This window comes from Mustela nigripes, chromosome 5, assembly GCF_022355385.1.
Source record: "Mustela nigripes isolate SB6536 chromosome 5, MUSNIG.SB6536, whole genome shotgun sequence".
In the NCBI taxonomy this organism is placed as follows: Eukaryota; Metazoa; Chordata; class Mammalia; order Carnivora; family Mustelidae; genus Mustela; species Mustela nigripes.
This window is the reverse complement of record NC_081561.1, coordinates 20,375,897-20,383,820: the sequence shown is the minus strand read 5'-3', so window position 1 is coordinate 20,383,820 and position 7,924 is coordinate 20,375,897.

The window sequence follows — 7,924 nt, the reverse complement described above, 5'->3', positions numbered from 1 at the left end:
CAGATATTCCTGCTTACTTGTGAAAATAATCTACACCCTCTCTGGGGATAGGGGAAAGGATTGTTTTCAAAATTTGGTTCTTTATTATTATTTTTTTTTTAGTTTTGTTTAATTTTTAAGCTTAGACCTATCTGATTTTTTTTTTTTTTTTAATTTATCTCCAACACCCACTTCATACCTAACTAGCTCCAGGATGGGAAACCCATCATGAGCTTATGTTTCTAGCACGAAGACCTAGCAATTCCACTTCTGGGAGCTACTCAAGAAAAACCTCTCCCATGTTTGCACAAATAGGTTGTTATAACAATCAAAACTGGAGATCCTCCTAAACCAATGTTTTTTAATCTACGGGACTACAGGTACGTGTTCAGAGCACACTTACCACCATCTTAAGAGATTATTTGGGAAGAGTCTTTGGGCAACTCTATTTGGGAAACACAAAGTCCTTTTCACCTTCAGCAACACCTTCCCCTGGCCCCACACCCCAATTTTTTTCTGGGTGCTCACCCCCAACATAAATTAAAACTGTTAGCAAGTCCTCTAATGTATTAGCATCCCGTCTTTCAAGTGACAGGCTTCTGGACCTACTCTGGTTAGGGGGAGGAACAAAGTGCAATGTGTTTTTAGACTAAAGTCCCACAACTTCCCAGGAACTTCAAATAAATTATTCAGTGTCTCAGGGGCTTGGCAAACAAGAGAGATAAAAGGGCCACATTGGGAGTGTGGGAAAGGGGAGGGAGAAAGCAGAGGCCAAGGTGAAGGTCAGGAGTTCCTGAAGAGGTATTTTCACAGGTTTTAGGTGTTGGAGCTGGGGAAGTTAGGACAAGCGCTGGTAAGAAAGTGGCAATTAACCACCTATGCAACGGGAGCTAACTGATTGTTAAATAAGGCTCTGCCTTAGCTCTTACAAAAGCAGTGATATGCACCATACACTTCAGCCAATCATCCGGCTCCAGGGCTGGGCATTGACTATCTGAAGCATAATAGTGTTTTCAGTTGCCTCCTGTCTTTCAACTGCAGACTGTGTCAGGAAACAGCACATTTGTTATGTGTTTAAAAACTAGTCCAAAGAATTATGTATAGGGGAAGATATCTAGGGAACCAAGCAGGCTCAAGGACGATATTTCATTTGATTCTTCTGTCATGGCCTACCCTTAAAAAGAAAAACAAACCAAAAACCCACCTCAAACTGAGTATCATTTGGATGTCTTATGTGTGACGCAAAGCATCGTTGAGTATTGGCACGCAAATGAGCTACAACATTGCTCCAAAAAAAAAAAATCTCCAAGGTAGAGGTAGGGCCTTCCTGCCATGACCAGACTTCGGCCGGGCATGTCTGGCCGTCCTCCACAAACCAACTGCCCCGAATGGAAAGTGCCAGAAAAAAACCAAAATGGGTAAAATTTACTATCACCTGTCCCCCCTGACACAGATGCAGGGCGACACACAGACAGCCCCCAGGGAAATACCGCTGGGCGATGTGAGGGTTTTTGGTTTTTTTTTTTTTTTCTCCTTCTTCTTTTTAAGATCGAGAAGGAAAACAACACTTGCAGGAAACCATAAAACCCTTCAAGTTAACTGTAGCCAACGGTCAATCTCATTAGGATATAATGGGTAGCTTGTGGCCCTCTCTATAAAGACTGCAGTCAAATGCTCTACCCCTGAGCTATACCCCCCCCTCTCTATAAAGACTGAATGCGTTCCTCTGAATAATTTCCAATTTTCTCACTTGCTGGAATCTCTCTGCCTTTGAGGCAGCAAAGAGAAGTTTCGCTCTCTGTATTTATACCTTTCTCTTCTCCGTCTCAGTTACTTCTTCCAATCTTCAGTCTCAGAGTTCATTTTTTATTGGAGCACATTTGGTTGAAATGGAATATATGCAAATATTTAACCCAGCTCATCACTTAAAAATTTTTTTTTTATTTTTTAAAAGATTTTATTTATTTGACAGAGAGAGACACAGGGAGAGAGGGAACACAAGCAGGGGGAGTGGGAGAGGGAGAAGCAGGCTTCCCGCTGACCATGGTGGTCTGGGTTCCAGGACCCTGGGATCATGACCTGAGCCGAAGGCAGGTGCCCAACGACTGAGACACTCAGGCGCCCCTGGCTCATCGAGTAATCTAGCTCTTTCAACCAGGATAGTAGGAGAGACTCTTTGGGAAGCAGATCACCAGTCAGAGGGCTGACAGAATCTGGGCCCACAGGCCTAAGGCCTTGGCTAACTTCTGTTACTCTGTTACTGAAGTAAAGACATCTAGTACTGAAATCAGGACTTGGCTCAGGAAGGGGTTTCCATGAGAGACTGTGGACTCTGAGAAACAAACTGAGGGCTTTGGAGGGGAGGGGGTGGGGGGGTTGGGTGATCCTGATGGTGGGTATTAGGGAGAGCACTTAATGCATGGAGCACTGGGTGTGGTGCATAAGCAATGAATGTGGAACACTGAAAAGAAATAAAATGGAAAAAAAGAAAAAGAAGGGGTTTCTGTGCCCTTTCTCTCATTTCTGACCTCCTGACCTCAGACCGGACACTGAGCCACTCTCCATACAAAGAAAGGGAGTGGTGATCCCTTGCAGCACTCTTACTGCGAGAAGATGCGAATATGCCATGGGGGCAGGGATTCTCAAGTTTAGGGAACACTGCAAACATGGGGGGGTTTAATTAGGGCCCAACTTGAGTCTGGTCATCTTTATAGTCTCTGCCCTTCACAAGAATGTCCAGGTGATTCTGAGGTAGGGGCTCATGGACCAGACCGGAAGACACAGATTCTGGAGCGTTCATTTTTAGGAACTTAGGGTCTTGTATGTTGCTGGCACTGTAGCAGGCTTGTGCAGGTGCTGTCTTTTCTATAACCACCCGTACTGTAAGGATCTAGCATTGAATGAGCCCTTATGGTATGCTAGGCATTGCACCGGTATTCTACACTGAGTAATTTTGCTCCATATTCACAATGGCCTTATGTTGTCAGAGAGCATTCTTCCTATTTAACAGAATACTGAGGTGTAAAGAAGCTGAGAAATTTGATCAGAGTCCCTGAGCTAGAACTCCCAGCCTGGTTTAAGTCCAGGGACCCTACTGACCACAGCTGCTATAGAGAGCAGGCTAATACGTAAAAGCATTTTGGAAGCTCTTAAGGCCCCATTCAAACAATGTAAATGTGAAGTCAACAGACAAGTCTTACAACATTTGTTATATGCAGCTGAACCAGGGAAGGCAGATCTGGGGACCCCAGAAGTAGTTAAGGCCTGGTTCCAGTCCTCCAAGACTTCCAGTGGAATGGGAGACCAGTTTGGCTACATTGAGAGTTTTGGAGAACTGGAAAGGCAGGCTAAAGCCATCTTGTGAAAGCCTCAAGGGGCAGCACGTGAATTTCGCATTCTTTCCTGGATAGACGGGAATCTGGTTAGATTTTGAGTCTGAAACACCATGCACCCCCTTCTCCACTTTGGTTTTTGAAAGACAGCCAGAGTAAAAGATCTAGAAATGCATCTGGAGAGAATTTTCCAGGATGGACAGGAGGGGTGAGGATAGACGTTAGCAAATATGGGTTAAAAAAGTAGTGTATAGGCCTCAAATGCTACGGGGGGGGGGGGGGGGGGGAGGGGAGGGGGGCATTAAACAAAACCACGAGAAAAATAAAGCATACCAACCTTCCACCGTGAGACACCCGATCAGGTAAGATGGATTTGTATTTCTAGCAGAATTCTTAGTTTCCCTGGACACAGGATCTTTTCGATGCCTCCGTGGGATCCTTAAATTATTCTGAATTTATGATTAAACATTCTGACCCCTAGCATTCCTCAAACCACCGTTTCTAATTCATGAGGACCCTATACATACAGGAAATAGTAACTTATGTTGCCTTCTACTTCCCAATCCTTTGCTTTCACTTTCTTCAGAATCCCCAAGCGTCCCCAGCATCCTCCACCCCAGTCCCCAGAGCAGCTGGAGCACAGACCCAAGAAGCCATTCAGGCACTCAGCCCACCCTATCGGCTTACATGCTCTGTTTTTTCTTGGCACTTATAGGTACTCAGCTAGGAAGTGACAAAATGGCATCAGCAAGTCTACTACTGGTTCACATTTCTGATGGAGCCAAAGGCCAGAAGCAGTGTATTTAGGGAAAAACGGTCTGATGGCCTTAAAAAGAAATGAAATGTATTCTTTTCTGCCAATCCAAATGTTCTGAAAGAAAGAGCCGTACTCAACCGGTTTGTTTTTCAGGTTTATGGTGCCGTATAACACCCAATGCATGAGGATTCCCTGTGAATGAGAAAACTGCTTCAGAGGGAAATAGAATAATGTTCCTCCATCACCTGCGAGGAAGACACACACATTGAGGCCTTTATCTTTACAGGACCATTATCGAAGTTCTTCAAGAAAATATTCAAAGCCTCTGCCTTGACATGAAAAATATGGGGGAAAAACACAGTTCTAGAAGGAGAACCCTCCAAAATAAAATGTAAAACATGTATCACACTGGCTTCACTTAGGTCAAGGTTTTGATACTTTGGATCTGAAAAAAAGTGAAACAATCACATCATCCTTTAAGGACAAGGAACAAAAATTAAATTTCAGCACTTTGAAAAAAGTCCCCCGCCCCCCCACCATTGCAAAGGTTTTTGAAGAGACACAAGTTGCCATGTTTTCTTAAGGTCTTCTTAAAAGACCTTAAGACCTTCTTACCATTGTGGAACACAAGTGCAATTAAAACTATGTTAGCAAAATACAAGGAAAAAAATTGGAAATTAGCAGCTGTAATAATTTTAAAGAGGTGAACTTATATTGAAACACAGCAGCTAGACTATTCTGGAAGTAGAGATTACTGCTCTTCCTGGAGCAAAAAAAATGTGCTGGTTTTGTACTAGTCCCCCCAAATCTCTTCTCCTCAGATGCAGGATACTCCCCTACCTACAAGCAGTCCTGAGGGTTAAAGATTATTTCCAAACACATCTGCTCCTTAACCCCTTGTCTTCCGTGCTAAAAAAAACTAGGAGACATAGAGAGGACACACCTTTAATTAACAAACGTTTGGGCGTGAAGATGGGTTTTGTTAGTTAACGGCAAGAGTTAACCCTCCAAGTAAACAGGAAATAGCGCTACTTAGCAAGAGGCAGGTTCCAAACCAAGTCCTAATGGGCCTTTTCCCTCCATGCATACAGGCCTCAGGAATACAGCTGTGTCCGATGCATATAAAACGTATCAATCTCCCCTAGCTGAAAGCAGGCTTCTCCCTGAAAGGGTGGGGGGGAGGGTTGGATTTCCTGTCGGTCCTCAGGGATCCCACTTCCCCAGGTCCTAGTACTGCATTTGTCACATTAAGAACCCACAGAATGGGCATGGCACAAAATGGAGATCTTCTAGCACCGGGTGAACCTTTCTGCTGCAGAGGAAGAAATTTACACAACTTCTCCATTTCGAAATTAGCGATGGCTTCCTCCTCCACAATATATCGATCATCTAAAAGGCTTATTTGTTCTTGATCCCTGTAAAGCGATTCTAGCCACGGCTGGATGGTAACCACGGGGCCCATGAAGGAGAAAGCAGTTTTAGGAACAGGAGGTTAAAATGCAGATCAGCTGGCCAGTTTTCATCTGTAAAGAACCCTCTCCATGCGGCCCTTCCCCCCTCTTTTTAAAATTTCAAGACAAAGGGCATTTATTTAAATGTGGTAAACTCTGAAAATTCCTAGAAAGCGTGTAGAGTTGACACATAACTCATTTCAGGGTCAGAGCTGGCCAAATCTGGCCAAGAGGAACTTGGTATTCCTCAGGAAGATAGCATTGAACAGACTGCCCTTGGAGAAGTTACTGTTTCAGAGCTAAAGCAGATCAGAGAGCGTCCACCCGGGGAGGAGGGCCCTCCCAATCTCGGGCTCTGGGCAGAGAATAATGACAAAAGTCGAGATTTAGGGTTCAGTTCCAGCTGATTTTATTTCCTTCTCAAAAAAAGTTATTTACAGAAGGTATATATCAACAATCTGACAGGCAGTGAACTCGACATGATTAGCTGGCATGATTTTTTCTTTTTTCTTTTTTTTTCCCCCAAAACATTTTTTTTTTTTTTTTTTGTGGCCTTGAATTTTAAGACAAATATTCTACACGGCATATTGCACAGGATGGATGGCAAAAAAAAGTTTAAAAACAAAAACCCTTAACGGAACTGCCTTAGAAAGGCAGACGTCCTAGTGCCTGTCATGTTATATTAAACATACATACACACAATCTTTTTGCTTATTATAATACAGACTTAAATGTACAAAGATGTTTTCCACTTTTTTCAATCTTTAAACACAACAGCTATAAACCTGAACACATATCCTATCATCATGCCATAAGACTAAAACAATTATATTTAGCGACAAGTAGAAAGGATTAAATAGTCAAATACAAGAATGAAAAACGCAGTACATAGTGTCGCGAACTCAAATCGGCATTTAGATAGATCCAGTGGTTTAAACGGCACGTTTTTGCTTATAAAAAAAGTGCAAAAAAGATGTGGTTTACAAGTTAAAGCTACAGGATCCCTTTTTGCTGTAAATGCACCAGTTTTAAAGCCTCTGGACAGAATGGTATTTTACTTAAAAAAATTGGTCTATTCTTAAAAGCCTAACAGTGTTTGGCTAACTCTCCTCCCCTTTTTCTAAGACTGGGGTCGAAGGGTGGACACTGGTGGCAGGTTAAGGGATACTGTCACTTTAAGAAGCCTGCAGATTGAAGTGTAAACATGGAGAAATTAGGGGCTGATTCTTTAAACTGTGTGAGATATTAACCAGCCGCCCTATTATAAAATCAGGAAATCCAAACAGCGATTTACACCGATTAACACCCCCTTTATATATTTTTTACAAAAATACACTGAGAAAATAATCAAACGTTTTCATCTCTCTTGTCTTTTTTTGTTTTTTAAAAGTGTCAAAAGTCTACATTTAAATATAAAAAATTAAAAGTTAAAACTCTAGCCCTTCAGTGAAGGAGACGTAAAATGGCGTGGGTAACAACAAACTACCAAAAAAAAAAAAAAAATAATAATAATAAAATAAAAGAAAAGAAAAAGAACAAAAGAGAAAAAAAAGGAAGGAAGAAATAAAGGAAGTCAAAAAAGAAAGAAAAGAAAGTAAACCAAAGATTAAAGTAAAAAAGGGACAAAATAAGAAAAAAAAATGTTTGGCCAGTATAAATACGTCCACATATAAAATGGCATCTGATTACATTTACAAGGAAAAAAAAATACGAGGATGAAGCATCGGTGAGGGAAAAAAACACGTCTTCTCATTTACACCTATAAGGAATAAACACATACACACTGAGAAAAAATTTGGTCCTGAATTGTGTTCTTTTTTTTTTTTCTTCTTAAAGTCCAGCACAGATTTGAGTTGCGTTTGAATCCTTTAAAGAGTTAAGAATGAAAAAAAGCTGGTGATAATTTTGTTGTAGGAATCAAACATAGCGCCATCTATCTGCTTTTTATATTATCCTACACTATTTTAAAAACTGCTCAACAGTCTTATACAGAAATCTTTAAAAGATAGACAGGATAACATGCTATATTAACCCCACCAGTGAAATAATCCAACACCATCACGATTCCGATTTTAAGAGAAGAAAAAAACCTCTTTTCTCCCCCCCCGCCCGAAACCACTCGCCCCTGCACGGCCCCCGGCACCACATCAAACAGTCCGCTCTCCTGCACGCCCGCGGGCCGCGGAGTCTCACCTCACTGATTTCGGGGGTGCGGGGGGCGGGGGCCGCCTGGACGCGTCACCTGCCCCCGAACGTGCAAATCCGTCGCAGTTCCTCCGCGGCCTCCCCCCTGCGCCCCGCCCCGCGCCCCTCGCCGGGCTCCCCACGGGGGCTCTCCGGGCACTCGGCATCTCCTCCTCCGGCTCCGGGGGTGGGGGGCGGTGGGGTGCAAGTGAAAAAAAAAA